This window comes from Lynx canadensis, chromosome B2 (genome assembly GCF_007474595.2).
Source record: "Lynx canadensis isolate LIC74 chromosome B2, mLynCan4.pri.v2, whole genome shotgun sequence".
NCBI lineage: Eukaryota > Metazoa > Chordata > Mammalia > Carnivora > Felidae > Lynx > Lynx canadensis.
The window spans coordinates 42,484,352-42,503,783 of NC_044307.1; the positions used below are offsets into that span (position 1 = coordinate 42,484,352).

The 19,432-nt window shown below is 47.7% G+C and overlaps 1 long non-coding RNA gene and 1 other non-coding gene across 2 annotated transcripts; both read right to left on the minus strand.

The window, feature by feature from the left end:
* Positions 1-595: 595 nt before the first annotated feature.
* LOC115513993 lies at positions 596-7,030 on the minus strand. Its single transcript, XR_004343691.1, has 3 exons — positions 6,880-7,030; positions 3,935-4,029; positions 596-704 (listed from the first exon to the last, which is right to left on the minus strand). It is a non-coding gene; the product is annotated as an uncharacterized LOC115513993 (long non-coding RNA).
* A 3,957-nt stretch (positions 7,031-10,987) lies between these two features.
* On the minus strand, positions 10,988-11,090 carry LOC115515129. Its single transcript, XR_003969184.1, has one exon. It is a non-coding gene; the product is annotated as a U6 spliceosomal RNA (small nuclear RNA).
* Positions 11,091-19,432: the final 8,342 nt, after the last annotated feature.

Below are 19,432 nucleotides of genomic sequence, written 5' to 3' on the forward strand. Positions count from 1 at the left end.
TTCTGTGGCCAACTTATCCTAACACGGGCGTCTTTGGGTCAGGTGGCACTCTTCGCACTCTAACAACTCTTAAATGCTTGACCCATGCCCACCAATTTTTGTGGCTTTTTGGCTTCCAAGATCCCCATCAGCAATTACACCTTACCTTGTGGGTACACTAACAGAAAGCCACAGAAACCAAGGAAACCGACCGTGGCCGCAGCAGTACCCAAAGAACTAGGGGGCGGGGAAAGGACAACCCGACCTCAAAGAATGGGGACTGCAGACTGATTCCATACAAATGGAGAAACACAGCTGCCACCAGCAGCTCCCCGCGTGGAATCTGAGGACAGAACCAAGAACAAGGGTTTAGAAGTCACTGCGGACCAGCCCATAGAAGACTCTGCACACTGCCAGCAATTCCAGTGTGGACTCCACAGGCAGACCTCAGTCTCCATCTGGGGCGAGCAGTTCCAAACCACTGGGGAACTGAAGACTGAACCAAGGGCTACAGCCTCAGCTTGCCAACTCAAACTGACCCACTAAGCCCTGGACCGGGAAGCCAGTTAGATCAGGAACTCATCGCAAAGAAAGTCCGGTTCCCAACTGAGAGGGACTTACCCACAGCCCTGGGAAACGGTGAGAAAGACAGTGAACTCAAAAAGGGGTTCGCAGCTACCGCGCCTATCCACAGTCTTCTTCGGGGTCTGCCGCAGCCGCCAAATCTGTTAAACAACCAAAATTCAACTGAGTGGTTGGAAAGATCGAACTGGCTTTATTGAATAATTCATGAATCAGGCAACGTCCCACCCAGCAAACAGAAAAAAGCTCCGTCCAGCTGTAGAAAAAGAAAGGTTTGCAAAGGCAGAGAGGAAGCGGGAAAGGGAAATTATTAGCAGTGTATTGTTTCAGGCAAAGGGAACGGAAGCAGTCTATCTGTACATTTCCTAGCGCTGCCCAAGAAATTCCAGGTTGACTGATTAAAGGTCACATTCCTGGGAGGGGTTGAAACTGCAGTTAAGTCAGGTATTAGTCTTGGTTTGCTGATGTGGGGCCTTAACATAAGTGACTCCATGAGGGGCCCGTGGTTTTCTTTTTAACAGGGGTGCCCCTGGCTACCTCTCAGGGGGTGTCGGGTGGACAACAGAGATCAAAGTGTGCTCAGTGCTTGGTGAGCAGTGAGTGCTCCCCGGGTGGTAAACTCATCATCATCATCACTTTTAGATGAAGGAGCCCCACATGTAGTTTGTGTGCCGACCAATCAGAGGGAGTGTCATTCACCTAGATGGTGTGAGGCACGCCCAGAGTTGCACCACATGGCGGCTGCCTAGCATTCGAGAAGTGAAATGAATTAGCATACATGTGATAAATGCATCTAATGAACACACGCATCTAACACATACGCAAGCGTGCATGCGTCACATTCTCCCACATCCAGACTCTGAAACAGAAGTGCCCCCCCCCAGCTACAGCCAGGCCTGTCTGGCCTGCCCCCTGTTTCTCCAGTCCCTTTGGACTTGATCCCAGCTCAACTTCATTTGCCTGCTCTCTCAGCCTAATGCCCTGGAAGGTCATTCCCACTTTGTCCTTGCTGTCTCTCAAGGATCTGTAACTACACTTTCTGTTCTTCTCCCCTGGCCTTCAGTGTAGCTAGCTTCCTCTGTGCACGGAACGGGGTGGTAGGGTTTGGCTGGGGAAGGGCCCTGGCCCATGCTGCCTGCAACCTGCACAGCTCAGGCTGGGTGACCTTGATCGAGGCCATGTGGCAATCTAGATTTCACATCTTGATGACTAACTGCCATTCTCTGCAGCTGCTGCCCCCATTTCCTTCAGGCCCCCCTCCACGGCTTCCAGTTTTTCTGCAAGGATGAGGCCACATCAGAGGAACCCCCTCAGCCCGACTTCTCCAGTCCCTCAGAATAGCACCATAGCTTTGTCTTCTGGTTTCTGAGAAAGCGGAGTCTAAAGTGGGCCAGAAATCTTGCAGTTTGCAACAACATGGATGGGCTTTGAGGGCATTATACTGAGTAAAATAAGTCAGACAAAGACAGACAAATATGTATGATCTCACTTATGTGTAGAATCTTAAAAAAAAAAAAACAACAAAAACAAAGCCAAAAGCAAAAAATCTAACTCATACACATAAAGAACAGATTGGTGGGGATGGGGGTGTGTGCAAAATGGGTGAAGAGGGTCAAAAGGTATAAATTTCCAGTTATGTACAGCTTTGTGACTATAGTTAATAATACGGTTGTATGTTTGAAAGTTGTTAGGAGAATAGTTCTTTTTTTTTTTTTTAAGATTTCATTTTTAAGTAATCTCTACACCCAACGTGGGGCGAAGTCACAACACTAAGATCAAAAGTCAGATGTTGCATTTGCTGAACCATCCAGGTGCCCTGCCCAAAGAGTTCTTAAAAGTTCTCAACACAAGAAAAAAAAATGGAATCATATTTGTATGTAAACTAATATAATGTTTATAATGTATATAAACTAATATAATATAATGTCACATGTCAATTATTTCTGAATTTAAAAAATAGAATGTGCTAGAAAAACTGGACTACCACATAACAGGAGCAGTGGACTGGACACCACACAGCCACGGCTATAAGATTCTGAAAATATGCTGAGTGGAAAACAGTAAAGCAAAATGAACACGGTAACTTTTTTGTACATTTTTTAAATGATGGTTTCAACAGAATATAAACTTTCCCATCTTAACCATTAAAAAAAATTTTTTTTTTAAACATGTATTCAATTTTGAAAGACGAAGAGAGACAGAACATGAGCAGGGGTGGGACAGAGAGAGAGGGAGACATAGGATCCGAAGCAGGCTCCAGACTCTGAGCCGTCAGCACGGAGCCAGATGTGGGGCTCGAACTCACAAACCGTTGAGATCATGACCTGAGCCGAAACCAAGAGTCGGATGTTTAACTGACTGAGCCACCCAGGTGCCCCCAAACATATTTTATTTTTCTACCCTCTTTGCACAAAAGGTAGCCTGGTATACTCATCAGTCTGCACCCTCCTTTTTTTCTTAAAAATTTTTTTAATGTTTATTTATTTTTGACAGAGAGACAGAGCATGAGTGGGGGAGGGGCAGAGAACGAGGGAGACCCAGAATCCAAAGCAGGCTCCAGGCTCTGAGCTGTCAGCACGGAGCCCGACGCGGAGCCCAAACTCAGAGACCTCGAGATCATGACCTGAGCCGAAGTCGGACGCTCAACTGACTGAGTCACCCAAGTGCCCCTGCACCCTCCTTTTTCTCTTAAAAAAAAAAAAAAATTATTGTCCTGGGAATATTACAGATAAGCCAGGAAAAGAGGCTAGATGATCCATGTGGTCATAGATCAGACTTGGAGATATCAATATGAATTCATGTTTGGCTTAACATAGATACAGATGATTACATACAATATATTTATAGATACGTGTGTATACTGGGGTCAGTATACACACACGCATTTCCTTCCTCTGCAGGCTGAGAGGGCCCAAAGCAACAACACTCCAGTAGCAATGAGCACACCAAGTGCCCAGTACTTGGTTTCTAATACCATTCACCAATAAACAGAACTGGGGCTTGTGGGAGAAATGTCTGATTCTAGGGCTGGTGCAGGAAAGGTATAAGATGAGCCCAACGCGTCTTGTGCCAGAAAGTAAGGAAATGCTCAAAATAATAGCAAAAACAAAGAACACAACGATGAGAGTATGTCAAAGGTGGAGTGTGATTGCCCACCCCTTAAGTGTGGGCAGCACCTAGTGACTTCCTTCCAAGGAGGGCAGTATGAAAAGTGGGAGGAAAGAGTAACTTTATGGTAGAGAAACCTGACAAACACAACTTCAGGCAGCTGATCAAGGTCAGCATCAACAGGAATGGCTTTTTACTTCTTTGGTTTCTTTCCCCCCAACCCTAAAACCCCAGTCTAATCATGAGAAAAACAGACAAATCTCACCTGAGGGACATTTTGCAAAACACCTGCCCGGGATTCCTCAAAACTGTCAAGGTCACCAAAACAAGGAAAGTCTGAGACACAGAGCCAGGAGGAACCTAAGGAGAAAAAGACAACTAAGTGTCATGTGGTCTCCTGGATGGGACCCTGGCACAGAAAAGGGACACTAGGTAAAAGCTAGGGAAATCTGAATAAAGTATGGGTTTCAGTTAATACTAATGTATCAATATCAGTTCCTTAATTGTACCGAACGTTCTATCCTAAGGTCAGATGCTAATTATAGGGGGAATTGGGTGTGGGGGATACAGAAATAGTCTGTACTATCTTCACAATTTCTCTGTAAATGTAAAACTATTCTCAAATAAATAGGTGGGGCGCCTGAGTGGCTCAGTCAGTTAAGTGTCCGACTTCGGCTCAAGTCATGATCTCACTGTTCGTGAATGGAGCCCCACATCAAGCTCGCTGCTGTCAATGCAGAGCCCAGATCCTCTGTCTCCCTCTCTCTCTGCCCCTCCCCCTCAGAGATAAATAATAAAATAAACTTTAAAAAATAGTTTATTTTTTAAAGTAATTAAAATAGATACCTTGGAGGTATTTTTCTATTGGTGCACAGAGAGCTTCTGTATGATTTTTTTATAGAGGCATAGGATCTCACTATGTAGTGAAGTCTTGACATTGACTTGTCTGTTCTTTCCTGACAGTTGTTCCCAATCTTCAACTATTATAACCAATGCTACAATGAATGACACCACACATGGCGTTTCATATAATGCAGATATTTCTAGAAGATACGTTTCTAAAAGTGGGATATTAAGTTAAAAAGTATATACATCAGGGGCGCCTGGGTGGCTCAGTTGGTTAAGCATTCGACTTCAGCTCAGGTCATGATTTGGAGGTCCGTGATTTCGAGCCCCGCTTCGGGCTCTGTGCTGATGGCTCAGACCCTGGAGCCTGCTTTGGATTCTGTGTCTCCCTCTCTCTCTACCCCTTCCCCATTCATGCTTTTTCTGTCTCTTAAAAATGAATAAATCTTAAAAGCAAAATTTAAAAAAAGCATATACATCAGTAATTCATTATATATATTAAGCTCCCTCCATATCGGGGGAATTTATACTGCCACCAGCAATATAAGAGAGTGTGTATCTCCCCACATCAACACGGTATGTGGTAAAACTTTTACATATCTCTAATCTGGTAGAAACAAAATTGTTTCTCAGTGTCCTCATAATTTGCATTTTTCTTATTGCAAGTTGAAACTGAGCTAAGACTCCCGTTTTGCTAGCATTTCATTTTCTGTGAGCTGCCTCTGTATATTCTTTGTCCATTTTATACTAGGCTTTTGTGTTTTTCCTTATACAAGTCTAGGAGCTATTTATATTTTAGGAAGATTTGTCTTTGTTCTGCCATAGGGGCTGCGAATATTTCCCTTTGTTTGTCATTTGTCTTTCCACTGTTTTTTTTTTCCCCTAATGTTTATTTATTTACCTTTGAGAGAGAGAGAGAGAGACAGACAGACAGAGAGACAGAGCGTGAGAGGCAGAGGGGCAGAGAGAGCCAGAGACACAGAATCTAAAGCAACTCCAGGCTCTGAGCTGTCAGTACAGAGCCCGACCCAGAGCTTGAATTTGTGAACCACAAGATCATAACCTGAGCTGAATTCGGACGCTTAACTGACTGAGCCACCCAGGCACCCCTCCACTGGGTTTTAATGCCTGCCACACGGACCCCATTCCTCCCTTTCACTCCAGCAGAACTGCTTTCCTCAGGCCACCTGTCCCCTCTCAGAGCCACGTCCCCAAACCCCTCTAGTTCCTCATTCATCCTGGTGACATTTGACCTCTTGGTGACATCTGGCTCTATAAAGACTCTTCTTTTTTTTTTTTTTTCTTCAACGTTTATTTATTTTTGGGACAGAGAGAGACAGAGCATGAACGGGGGAGGGGCAGAGAGAGAGGGAGACACAGAATCGGAAACAGGCTCCAGGCTCTGAGCCATCAGCCCAGAGCCCGACGCGGGGCTCGAACTCACGGACCGCGAGATCGTGACCTGGCTGAAGTCGGACGCTTAGCCGACTGCGCCACCCAGGCGCCCCATAAAGACTTTTCTTATTGTAAATAACATTTATTGTGTCCTTTGACTTCTGGGATTACATATTCTTTTTTTTTTTTTAATGTTTGTTTATTTTTGAGAGAAAGAGCATGCGTGTGCAGGAGAGACATTGAGAGAGAGAGAGAGAGAGAGAGAGAGAGAGAGAGAGAGAGAGAGAATCCCAACAAGCTCTGAGCTATCAGTGCGAAGCCAGGGTTGGGGCTCCAACCAAGAGATTGGTACCTGAGCAGAAGGTGGATGCTTAACCGACTGAGCCATCCAGACGCCCCCCAGGATTACATACTCTCATTAGAACATGGAAAATAGAGAAAAGCACACAGAAGAAAACCAAAATTCACGTTTCAGCCTACTTCCCAGGATAACCACTTCCTGTTTCTCAATGCCTTTGTGTGTTTGTATCTGTGGGTGCATTTATTTACAAAATAAATTTCTTTTTTTTCTTTTTTTTTTTTTTTGCAATTTGTTAAATCTCCCTTTTGGGAGTCTATCGCTGCACTTTCACACCCCTCGCATTTCTCCTTGCGTTTATTCTGTCTCCACAGGCAGGTCCGCCGGAGGTGCCCCTCCTGCCCGTCGCCTCTGCAGCCTCATTCTCTCGCCCAATGCGCCACATTTCTCCCACGCTGCCCGAGGTTAACCGCTGCACACGCTCCTGCCAGAGACGTGAGCCTCCAGGTCCCGTGGGTCTTGCAGAAGCACCTTCGCCTTGTTGGAAACTTGGCTTCCTCAACCCGTCCCCCAGAGTGAGTCTGCTGTCCCTCTTTCCCTTGGTGGCACCAGCTAGTCAGAACCACCCAGACTCGCCCAAGCACTGTTTCCAGCCCCCGCCTCGCGCGCACCGGACATTTCCTGAATTCACCCCGCTGTTTGACCTCCATCTTGGCTCAGGCTCTTCCTCATCTGGATTCTGTTCCTCCTCCCTGCAGCAGGGTCGCCCTCTGCCCCCAGCGCACCTTCGGCCTCTGCCTTCTCTTCCTGTTTCCTCTCCGAACCCCCGCCCTCGCCTAGACCTCAGCTGGCTTCAAGCTCGGCCAGTCTTGTGGGAGGCCTTCTAAGAGAGCTTCCACGCCCTGCTCCCCAGGCCACGCTGGCCAGGCGCCCTGGACTCCTCAGGCGCCAGGCGCTTTTCCCTGGCAGCACAATCGTCTCTCCTTATTGTAATTTCCTGTTTACTCTCTGGGTGCCTTACTGACAGCCGGTGGCAGGGCTGTCTTTCACTGACTTATTTCAAGGTATTTCAAGTGCCTTCGCAGGAACACTAACTATGTTTGTTGAGGAGGGAAATGAATGGGTGTCCTAGCTAACGTGCTCACTCCCTATTTCGAACGTCCAAAGCTCTCCACCAAGGACGCCTCCTGTGGGGCCAACCTGGCCGTGCGGGGAATTAGAACCCTCCTGGGTCTGAGGTGCAAACTTCTCTACCTCGACTGTCTTCCCCGCACCCTCTTCCGACTGTCACCGAGGTCCTCGCTGAACCTCAGTTTTTTTCATCTGTCTAGGGAAGAGAACACTCCAGGGAAAATTATAAGGACCAATGAATATGAGATGTGGGTACATTATGAAAAAAACAAGAGTGCTACCATTCACTGAGCATGTTCTCTATACCAGGCGCTGTTCTAATATCTAACCAGTAGTAAAAGCCTTTTCATTCTAAATTGGCTCTATTTCACAGAAAGGTAAACTGAGGCCCGGAGCCGTTAATGACTTATTTGCCTAAGATTCCACAATGGAGGCAGAAGGGCTGGGATTCGAACCCTGAGTGGAGCCTATTTGCTTAACCACCACCCCATATTGTGTCCCTATTAAATAATATATATTAGTATCACTCGGTCTCAAAGCTGCCCTCTTCGAATAAAACTGACCCAATCACACAACCATCCTCTCCTGGAATGATTCTAACTCTAATGGGAATTCTGTAGGTGGATTTTTTTTTTTTTAATTTTTTTTTCAACGTTTTTTTTTGTGTGTTTTTTTTTTTGTTTGTTTGTTTTTTTGGGACAGAGAGAGACAGAGCATGAACGGGGCAGGGGCAGAGAGAGAGGGAGACACAGAATCAGAAACGTGCTCCAGGCTCTGAGCCATCAGCCCAGAGCCTGACGCGGGGCTCGAACTCACGGACCGCGAGATCGTGACCTGGCTGAAGTCGGATGCTTAACCGACTGCGCCACCCAGGCGCCCCTGTAGGTGGATTTTTGTGTAGATATCTATTTATCTATCTCAAAGATGGAAACGTGTTTAAAATGTAGCTCTTTACAAAAGAACCATGCCCATATTTTCTGTTCTTTGACATTTGTGTTATCAGATTCAAACAGAATCAAGCCTTCGGTTGAATGACACAGAGTTTCACTACATCTATTTTGCCATAACTCACATGGATTTACCTTCAGTGGTATTGGAGATGTGCATTCCCCAAACCCAGCCTTCCAGGTCTTCCAAGAACCTTTAGGCTGGGTTTCCAGTGCCTTCCCTCATATTTTCAGAATTCCCTCACTGAGAGAGGTGGGTGCAAGGGAGAGGAAGGAAGTGGGTGGGGCTCTCCTCTTGGATTCACAGAGGACAGGAGGAGATAAAGAGAGGTCTGGTGGCCCTCTGGGTCTGTGGCTCAGGGCACAGGCTTTGCTCCCCTGGAATGCCATGGGGGGGGGGCGTGGCAAGGTCACCTCCACGTTGTTGGGTTCCCCTGACCTGTCTCCTGTGCCTGTCCTATTGCTGCGTCCCTGATGCCAGCCTCATCCCTGGCACAAAGCACCAATTCCTGCCTAAGGGAGCCAGAGAAGGAAGGGAGGGCAGAAAGGGGCCATTTCTGGACACCCAAGGAGAGACTGAGTGTAGAAAGAAGGACACCCCCGGAGAACAGCCAGAAGCAAGAGGCACTCCGAGCACCATGCTCCCTGCTGCCAGCCCACACTGCCTTTACTGCTTGGGGTCCAGAAACTTGTGGGGAGGCAGGGAGAGAAAGAGAGGGAAAAAAATGCTGGGGGCCTGGGTGTTTCCTTTGGTTAAACTTCCGACTCTTGATTTCATCTCAGGTCATGATCTCACAGGTTCATGGGTTCGAACCCCATGTCGGCCTCTGCCGACAGACCCTGCTTGGGATTCTCCCTCTCTCCCTCTCTTTCTGCCTCTCCCCTGCTCACACTCTATCTGTCTCTCTCAAAATAAATAAATAAACTTAAAAAAAAGAGGGAGAAAGGTGAAGAGAGTTAGGGAAATCCAGAGAAAAAGCCTAAGAGGTTGGAGAGACCAACTCAGGCGTACCTTAGAGATAGTGTGGGTTCAGTTCCAAACACTACAACAAAGCAAGTATTGCAATAAAGTGAGTGAAATGAATTTTTTGGTTTCCCAGTGCGTATAAAAGTTAGGTTTGCACTATACTGTAGTCTCATAAGTGTGCAATAGCATTATGTCTAAATAAATCTTTTTAATTTAAAAAATGAAGTTTATTTATTTATTTATTGAGAGAGAGAGAGAGAGAGAGAGAGACAGAGAGAGAATCCCAAGCAGGCTCTGCACTGTCATCGCAGAGCCCGACGTGGGGCTCAAACACACAAACGGTGAGATCAGGACCTGAGCCAAAACCAAGAGTCGGACGCTAAACCGACATAGCCACCCAGGCACCCTACAATGTGCATATCTTAATTAAAAACTAATTATTGCTGGGGTGCCTGGGTGGCTCAGTCGGTTGAGCATCTGACTTCAGCTCAGGTCACGATCTAGCGGTCTGTGAGTTCAAGCCCCACGTCAGGCTCTGTGCTGACAGCTCAGAGCCCGGAGCCTGCTTCGGATTCTGTGTCTCCCTCCCTCTGCCCCTTCCCCACTCATGCTCTGTCTCTCTTTGTCTCTCAAAAATAAATGTTTAAAAAATTTAAAAAAAACCCTAATTTATCGCTAAAAAGGAATGCTAACCTTCATCTGAGCTTTCAGCAAATCAATCTTTCTGCCGGTGGAGGGTCCTGCTTCCTTGCTGATGGCTGCTGACTGATCAGGGTGCTGGAGGCTTGAGGGTTATGGTGGCTGTGGCAGTTTCTTAAAATAAGACAACAGTCAAGTTTGCCACATCCATTGACTCTTCCTTTCACGAATGATTGCAGCATGTGCTGCTGTGTGATAGCATTTTCCCCGCGGTAGAGCTTCTTTCAAAACTGGAGTCGGTCCTCTCACATCCTGCCGTGGCTTTATCAATTATATTTACATAAAATTCTAAAACTTCTGTTGTCAGTTCATCAGTCTTCACAGCCTCTCCACCAGGAGCAGCTTCTGTCTCAAGAAACCACTTTTTCAGGGGCGCCCGGGTGGCTGAGTTGGTTAAATGTCTGGCTTTGGCTCAGGTCATGATCTCATGGTTCCTGAGTTCAAGCCCCACGTCGGGCTCTGTGCTGACAATGTGGAGCCTGCTTGGGTTCTCTCTCTCCCTCTCTCTCTCTGCTCCTCCCCCACGCACTCTCTCTCTCTCTCAAATATAAATAAACTTAAAAAAAAAAACAACAACACTTTCTGTGCTCATCCATCAGAAGCAGCTCCTCATTTGTTCATGTTCTGACATGAGCTTGTAGCAATTCGGTCCCGTCTTCAGGCTCCACTTCTGATTCTAGTTCTCTTGTTCTTTCCACCACATCCACAGCTACTTCCTCCTCTCCGAAGTCTCGAACCCCTCAAAGTCCTCCACGAGGGTTGGAATCAAATCCTTCCAAACTTCAGGGCACCTGGGTGGCTCAGTCAGTTAAGTGTCCGACTTCAGCTCAGGTCATGATCTCATGGTCCATGAGTTCGAGCCCCACATCAAGCTCTGTGCGGACAGCTCAGAGCCTGGAGCCTGCTTCGGATTCTGTGTCTCCCTCTCCCTCTGTCCCTCCCCCACTCACACTCTGTGTGTGTGTGTGTGTGTGGTGTGTGTGTCTCTCTCTCTCAAATAAAATAAAAATTTTTTAATTCTTCCTAACTTCTATTAATGTTGATTTTGTTTTCAGGATTTCACATATCATCTTTCCCAGGGGCCGTGCTAATCTCTGTACTGTTCCAACTTTAGTAAATGCGCCTGTGAAGCAAACACCTATTACTGTTAATATCTGGACCTCTTCCCATGAATCACAGATGTTCCTTTTTTTAATATTTATTTATTTATTTTGAGAGAGAGAGAGAGAGAGAGCACGCACACAGAAGAGGCGCAGAGAGAGAGAGGGAGAAAGAGAACCCCAAGCAGGCTTCATGCTTGATCTCATGATCCATGAGATCGTGACCCAAGCCAACATCAAGAGTCAGACGCTCAACTGATGGAACCACCCAGGCATACCTGTATTTTTCTCTCTCTTTTTTTTTTAAGTTTATTTCTTTATTATGATAGAGAGAGAGAATCCCAAGCAAGCCCCGCCCTGTGAGTGTGGAGCCTGATGTGGGCTCGAACTCACAAACCTTGAGATCATGACCTGAGCCGAAGTCAGACGCTCAATTGACTGAGTCACCCAGGCGCCCCCACGTCTGTATTTCTTAAATAAGACTTGAAAGGTAAAAGGACTCCTTGATCCAGCTACTGTAGAGTGGATGTTGTGTCAGCAAGCACGAAACATTAATCTCGTGATACATCTTTTTTTTTTTATTTTTTTTTTTTAATTTTTTTTTTTCCTTCAACGTTTATTTATTTTTGGGACAGAGAGACAGAGCGTGAACGGGGGAGGGGCAGAGAGAGAGGGAGACACAGAATCGGAAACAGGCTCCAGGCTCTGAGCCATCAGCCCAGAGCCTGACGCGGGGCTCGAACTCACGGACCGCGAGATCGTGACCTGGCTGAAGTCGGACGCTTAACCGACTGCGCCACCCAGGCGCCCCTTTTAATTTTTTAACACTTATTTATTTTTGAGAGACAGAGAGATAGGAGAGAGAAAGACAGACAGACAGACAGAATCCAAAGCAAGCTCCAGGCTCTGAGCTGTCAGCAAAGAGCCCAACGCGGGGTTTGAACTCACCAGCCGTGAGATCATGACCTGAGCAGAAGTCAGACACTTAACCCACTAAGCCACCCAGATGCTCCTATATTTTTTAAAATTTTTTTAATGTTTATTTATTTTTGAGACAGAGAGAGACACAGCATAAGCAGGGAAGGGGCAGAGAGAGAAGGAGACACAGAATGTGAAGCAGGCTCCAGGCTCTGAGCTGTCAGCTCAGAGCCCGACGCGGGGCTCGAACTCACGAACTGTGAGATCATGACCTGAGCCGAAGTCAGACGCTTAACCGACTGAGCCACCCAGGCGCCCCTGCTCCTATATTTTTACATAGGTATGTATCTACAAAAATATATACTAATGCTCATATATTTAAAATTTTTACATAGGGGGCACCTGGGTGGCTCAGTCAGTTTATTTTGGCTCAGGTGATGATCTCACGGTTCATGGGATCGAGCCCCACATCAGGTTCCGCACTGACATCGTGGAGCCTGCTTGGGATTGTGTGTGTGTGTCCCTCTCTCTCTGCCCCTCCCCTACTCTATTTCTCTCTCTCAAAATACATAAACATTTAAAATAAAATAAAATAAAATATTTACATAAATTATATAATTTGGCTCATAACATTTTTCCACTTGGCTTTATCTTATTCAACATCATGTTTTGACACTTATCCCTGTTGATACATGAGAGTTAGTGCACTCATTGTATCTGTTGTATGGTATTCCATTTTATGATGAAGGTGATTTTTCTTTTCTTTTTTTAAAAAAAAAACAAAGATTTCGGGCACCTGGGTGGCTCAGTTGGTTAAGCGTCAGACTTCAGCTCAGGTCACGATCTCAAGGTTCATGGGTTCGAGCCCCGCGTCAGGCTCTGTGTTGACAACTCAGAGCCTGGAGCCTGCTTGGATTCTGTGTCTCCCTCTCTCTCTGCCCCTCCCCTCCCCCCAAAATAAAATAAATATTAAAAAGAGATTTTTTTTACTTTTTTTTTTTTTTTTAGAGAGAGAAAGAGAGAGGGGCGTAGGGGCAGAGAGAGAGGGAGAGAGAGAATCCCAAATAGGCTCCACGCCACGTGTGCAGAGCCAGACATGGGGCTCAATCTCACAAACTGTGAGATCGTGACCCAAGAGGAAAGCAAGAACATCCAGCTCTTGAGCCGCCCCAGGGCCCCTGAAAGATTTCAGGTAATCTCTACACCCGATGTGGGGCACGAACTCATAACCCCAAGATCAAGGGTCCCATGTTCCACTGACCTGGCCAGCCAGCCAGCCAGGTGCTCCAAAGTTGACTTTTCTGTTCTCCTATTGGTGGACATTGGGTTGTTTCTGTGTGTTTTGTTGTTGTTGTTGTTGCAAAAAAGCATCAACGGATATCCTTGCACACATCTCCCTGTGCACATTTGTGGAGATTTCTCTAGAGTATCCACCTGGAAGTAGGACTGCTGGATTCCAGGGAAATGTGCGTTTCCAGCTTCACCAGATATTGCCAAAGTGGCCTTCTAAAATGATGGTGCCAGGGCGCCTGGGTGGCCTCAGTCGGTTTGAGCGTACCGACTTCAGTTCGGGTCATGATCTCCGCAGTTCGTGGGGTCCGAGCCCCTCGTCGGGCTCTGCGATGACAGCTCGGAGCCTGGATTCTGCTTGCGGATTCTGTGTCTCCCTCTCCCTCTGCCCTCCCCCGACTCACTCTCTGTCTCTGTCTCTCTCTCTCTTTCTCAAAAATAAACATTTAAAAAAAAATTTTAGGGGCGCCTGGGTGGCTCAGTCGGTTGAGCATCCGACTTCAGCTCAGGTCACGATCTCACGGTCCATGGGTTCAAGCCCCGCGTCAGGCTCTGGGCTGGTGGCTCAGAGCCTGGAGCCTGCTTCCAATTCTGTGCCTCACTCTCTCTCTGCCCCTCCCCCGTTCATGCTCTGTCTCTCTCTGTCTCAAAAATAATAAATGTTAAAAAAAAATTAAAAAAAATTTTTAATAAAAAATAAATAAAAAAAATGTGCCTATTAGCTCTCTCTTCATCTACTTCTCAGAGATGCAGAACGGTAACCCTTTCAGATACCGTTTGCAGTTCCCCCTATGCTGGTGTAGATAAGTAACTTTCACACGTATGGGTCACTTGTGTCTCCTTTCCAGGAAATGACCTGCTCATGACCTTTGTTCATTTTCCTTGTTGTTATTGCTGTTTCCTTGGTGTTGGTGCTGTTTTCCTTATTGATTATAGAAGTATTTTGTTTATGATGGATACCAAATCGTTTCCAGGTATGTGGGTTGCAAATGTCTTCTCCCAGTCTGGGAGGGACGGTCTTGTCATTTTGTTGTGAGTGTCTTGTGTTAATTGAAAGTTTTGAATTATTATTGAAGCTGGGTGACTGATACGTGGGAGTTCGTCATACTATTATCTCTACTTTTGTATAATTGTGAAGACAACACAAAAAGTTTATAAAAATCTATGACACAAATAAGCATCTACTATCCCAAATTCCTAAAGATCAGCTCCTATATTATATAGTTGTACTTTCCACATTCAGATCTCTGATGCTACTGGGATATATTTCCTGTAGTTGGTACAACCCGACAGGTCAACACTTATCTTTCCCTCATGGAGGGCCAACTGTCCCAGCCCCATTTCCGACCCTGGGCTCCAACCCTGTCCCTTCTCCTCTGAGCAGAAACTCCCCCTCTGCCCCATATACTCTGGGGTCTGTTTTCTAATTCTCTATTCTGTTCCTTAGCCACTGTGTCTAATGTTTGCCATTTTGCCACACCGTTTTAATTCCCTATTATTAGATTGGCCAGAGTAGTATCTGTAGGGCCAGATTGGTATCCTTGTCCTTCGTTTTCTCCTTGGTCCTTTTTTCTTCCACATGCATTTAAGAAAATTTTTTTTAACTTTTATTCATTTTTGAGAGACTGAGACAGAGTGCAAGCGGGGGAGGAGCAGCGAGAGGGGGAGACACAGAATCCGAAGCAGGCTCCAGGCTCCGAGCTGTCAGCACAAAGCCCGACGTGGGGCTCAAGCCCATAAACTGTGAGATCATGACCTGAGCTGAAGTCAGATTCTTCAGAGACTGAGCCCCCCAGGCGCCCCTTCCATATACATTTTTTGATCAGCTTACTCAATTCCAGAAAGGGAAGCAACCAACACTGTTGGGATCTTAATTGGAATCACACTGAATTTCCAGATTAATTTGGGGGAGAACTAACATTTGTGTAACCTGATGCTCTCCTGACCATTGTTACCGGGCACATTAATCCGTATGTTCAGGTCTTCTTTTTTTGGTCCCTCTGTAAAAATGGTGCTTGCTTTCACCGTTAGGGTCTCACTCAGTCTTTGTTAGACTTATGCCTGGGGTTTGTGGGTTTTGCTGCTGTCCCTCCACCCATCAAATATGCCAGGCATGTCCTTCCCTACCTCCTACTCCTGCCTCTTGGTGCCCACCCCTCCTTCCTGCTGCCCAGGGAGCAGCTGTCCTGTGCCAACAGCTGACTTCCCTGTGAGGCGTTACCAGAGGGGTGCAGCTCACACCCCCCACCTTAGGTCCTGTCAGCTGAGTCTGGGGAGAGTGACAGTTGTTTCAGCGGGGACAATGGGCTGCATTCTGTACAGGCTCCTCTCTGGGCCGCCTTCCCCCTGGCCACAGCAACTGTTCTTGCGGATAGGGTAGGGTCCCACCTGTCAGCTCTACTCTTTCCGGCAACGCTCAACTCCCTGACCCATTTCTCCATGCCTGAGAAGCATGTCTAGTATGTGTCCTCCTACCTGGCTGCCTGGTCATGAGCCTATCCTGGCCTGGAATTGGTGGGCAGAAGAACGGACGGTGGTCATGGGTCATGGGTCGTGGGACTGTCCCCTCCCAAGTGCATAATCTCTTACCTCAATGGTGCTGCAAGTACCCGAAACTTTCTCCCAGGCCTCAGATCCTCACAACGGCCCCACTCAGACAGTTGAGTGACTATTGTCACAAGCCAAGAGGAGCTGTGCTAAGTAACAGGGCTGAACTCCCAGTGCCAGGCTGGTGCTCTGCCCTTCCCCCCCACCAACCCCGACACTCCCCACCCCTGACTGGCCTCCACACCTGCTCTTCAGCACCTGCACCCTCAGCACCCCTGCCCTTGATGAGGCGCCCCTGGCTTCTCTTTAGAACACCTGTTTGGGGGTGGGCACTGCCTTCAACTTCCCACAAATGGGGAGGCTCCAGGCCAGTGCTGATCCCCCAGAGGAGCAACAGGACAGTGAAAGATGACAGAGCCAGGGGCCGGGGCCCGAAGGAGACTTGAAAACTCCATCGATTTTTCAAGCTTTAACTGAGGCCCAGCACCCACTCTCAGTGGCTGGTCGTGAACATCAGGGTGCCCCCTAGCAGACCTTCAAGAAGCAGCCAGCTGCCCTGGCCTCAGACATAGGGTGTACTGGGAGGTAAAACCCAAATGATGAAAGGAAGGAAACTCTTGTTTACCGGACCATGAGAGCCAGTTCTGGACTATGTTCTCCCATGTCTCCATCCTGTCAGAGGCAGGAGTGGTGACAATTCCCGTGTTAGAGAAGGGGGCCACCACACAGCACAGCTCCAGACGGTGTTATCCCCATCCCCACTTGTGCAGTGCACAGTCCGCTCAGGCGTCCCCAGAGGCCCTGACAGAGGGTCCCAGAGCCAGCATGTAAATCCATTCTTCACCTCTCTGTGCAGGCCGTGGCAGAGGAGGTCATGTAGTGGAGTGCTGTGGACCCCTGCATGGGGACAAGCGGAAAGGTGTGGGAAGAACAGAAGGCCCCGCGGTCCCTGGTCTCCCAAGAACCCATTAGCTATTATGGGGTGCCTGGCTGGCTCAGTCGGTGAAGCGTGAGACTCTTGATCTCGGGGTTGTGAGTTCAAGCCCCATGTTGGGTGTAGAGATTACTTAAAAAAAAAACTAACTATATTGCAACTCTCACCGCCCCCCCACCCCCACCCGTTCTACCCAGATGCTTGTCTCACACTATCTGCTGACTCTCCGTGGATCTGTCCCGTGTCCTCGGCAGCAACTGACACAGGCCTGGCACACGGTCACTGGCACTTCGGTGCTTGTGGTTGACACGAAGGGCCCCAATTACCCAAAAGCATTCTAGAGACCCCTGAGGCTCTGGGAAGAAGACCAGGGAGGAGGACTCCAGGGGTCACAAACTTCACAAGTTGGCCCTCAGATCCTGTTTTATTTTTTTTAATTGACTTTAAGGAACAGGAGGTTTGGCCAGTTTCCTCAAAGTTTCTGGCCTCTTCCCAACAGCAGAGGGTGGGGGGCAGAGGTGAGGGTGGTGCAGGCAGGATCCATTACACAAGGCTAAATCAGGAACTGGGAGGAATTGCTCTGTGGTAGCTCTGTTGCCAGAGAGGATGGTTATCTTTCCAGGAAAGGCTGAGGAAATCCTTAGCAGTGCCCCTCCTTTTCTGCCTTGGAGAAAATGTCTGGGGCAGGCTGATGGGCATAGGGAAGGATTAATCCAGGTGAAGGTGGGAAGGAGGTGGACAGGGGAGTTAATCCCAGGGGGTTAGGGAGTAGAGAGTAAACTAAGACTAGACCCAGGTCCTGGCAGCTGCTGCCCCTCCCCCACCTCCCTTTTCACCGCCCCCCCCCCCACCTCTGAGGTTCCCCATTGTTACCAGAGACAACATCCTGTTTCCCTTACTTGCCTCACTGGTCTAGGTCCAAGAGTCCCTCACTATGCTGGGGGGGGGGCGGAGAAGGGAGCGGGGGGATAGGGGAAGGGACGAGGACAAGGATGAGGGATGGGACAGGGATGGGACAGGCATCTGACTCCAGGTCCAAGGTCCAAGGATCTCACAGCTGTAGCAACTGAGGTTGGAGGGGAAGCGTGACTTACTTGAGGTCATCAATTTCTGCTTATGCGGGTCAGTGCTTGGTTGGGACTCATGGTTCCCTCAAAATTGCATACTTCGAAGGTTCCCAGAGGGAACCATCAGGTCTGACTCCTTTCCCTTGGGTTCATGTGATTGGTTCGCCTCTCTGAAAGACTCTCTCCAGCTTCCATGGCAAACAGGGTCTCACATCCTAAGAGTGTATGCAGATCAAAGGAGCTCTGGGGCTCAGCAGCACAGGCTCTGGACAAGCAGGTCTGAGTTTGGGACCCATCACAGAACCTTCATTAATTCATTCTTTACATTGAAAGTTTATTGCCAAGCACTGGGGACCACCAGCAGACAAACAGATGTAAGTCCCTACGTTCTCTGGGGTGGGGGTGGGGGCAGCAGATAATCAGTAAGATAAGGAAGTAAAATAAAATATAGCAGGTCAGAAAATGATTTGCTGGAGACAAGTAAAACAGAGATTTGGATAGAGAGGGGACAGAGGAGATGGGATGAAAGGGGTGTAATTTTAAACAGGATGGATAGGTGCCATATGGGCAAAAACTTGAAAGAAGTGAGCTAGAGCCCCATGTGGATACCTGGAGAAAGAGCCTTGTGGGAAGGAGAAGAGTGGGTGCAAAGGGCCTGAGGCAGAACCATATCTGGCACAGTTAAGGAGCAGCAAGGAGACCAGTGTGGCTGGAGCAGAATGAGAGAAACAAGGATAGAAGTTGAGTCAGGAAGTTAGGTGAGGTCAGACCACCCAAGGCTTTGTAGGTTGCAATTAAAGCCTTTGGCTTTAACTCTGAGATGGGAGCCACTGGACCGTTTGTGCAGAAAGAAGACAGGATCTGATTTACGGGGTTTTTTTTTTGTTTCGTTTCAAGCACAAATGTACTTAAAACAGCGCAAAGCCCATGCGGGGCTTGAACCCATGACCCTGAGATCAAGACCTAAGCTGAGATCAAGAGTTGGATGCTTAACCAACTGGGCCACCCACGCACCCCTGAGCCATATTTCATAAAAATCTTCCTGGTCACTGTGTGGAAAAGAGAATCAGGAACCACCAGTTAGGAGGCGACTGCAGTAATTCAGGTGAGAAATGATGAATGCTCAGATAAGGGTAGTCATGGTGACATCAGTGAGAGGTGGTGAGATTCTGGATATTTTGAAAGTAGAGGTGCCAGAATTTACTAATATGGGTAGTGAACTGTGACGGGAAGAGAGAAGTCAAGATAACGTCCAAGATTTCGGCCAGAGGAACTAGAAAGTTGCAGTTGTCACTTACAGGGATGGGCAAGCCTGAAGGAGGGGCAGGTTTGGGGGGAGATCAGGCCATTTATCTGTGGTAGGACTCTGGCTAAGGGAACCACTCTGAACCTCGGTTTCTTCATCTGTACAATGGTTATAATAGCTCTCCTGCAGAGTGTGTGGTGCCTAAATGGGGTGTCTCTTGATCAGACGGAGGCCCCCAAATGTGGAGTGATGATTGGGTGGAAGCCGGTGGTGCAGGCAGTGAAATAACTCACCTGAGGCAGAACGAAGGGGAGAGAAGTTTAGTGAACACACCGCAAGGGAGCATCTGGCCGGACAGCAGAGGAGGGGCTATCTACA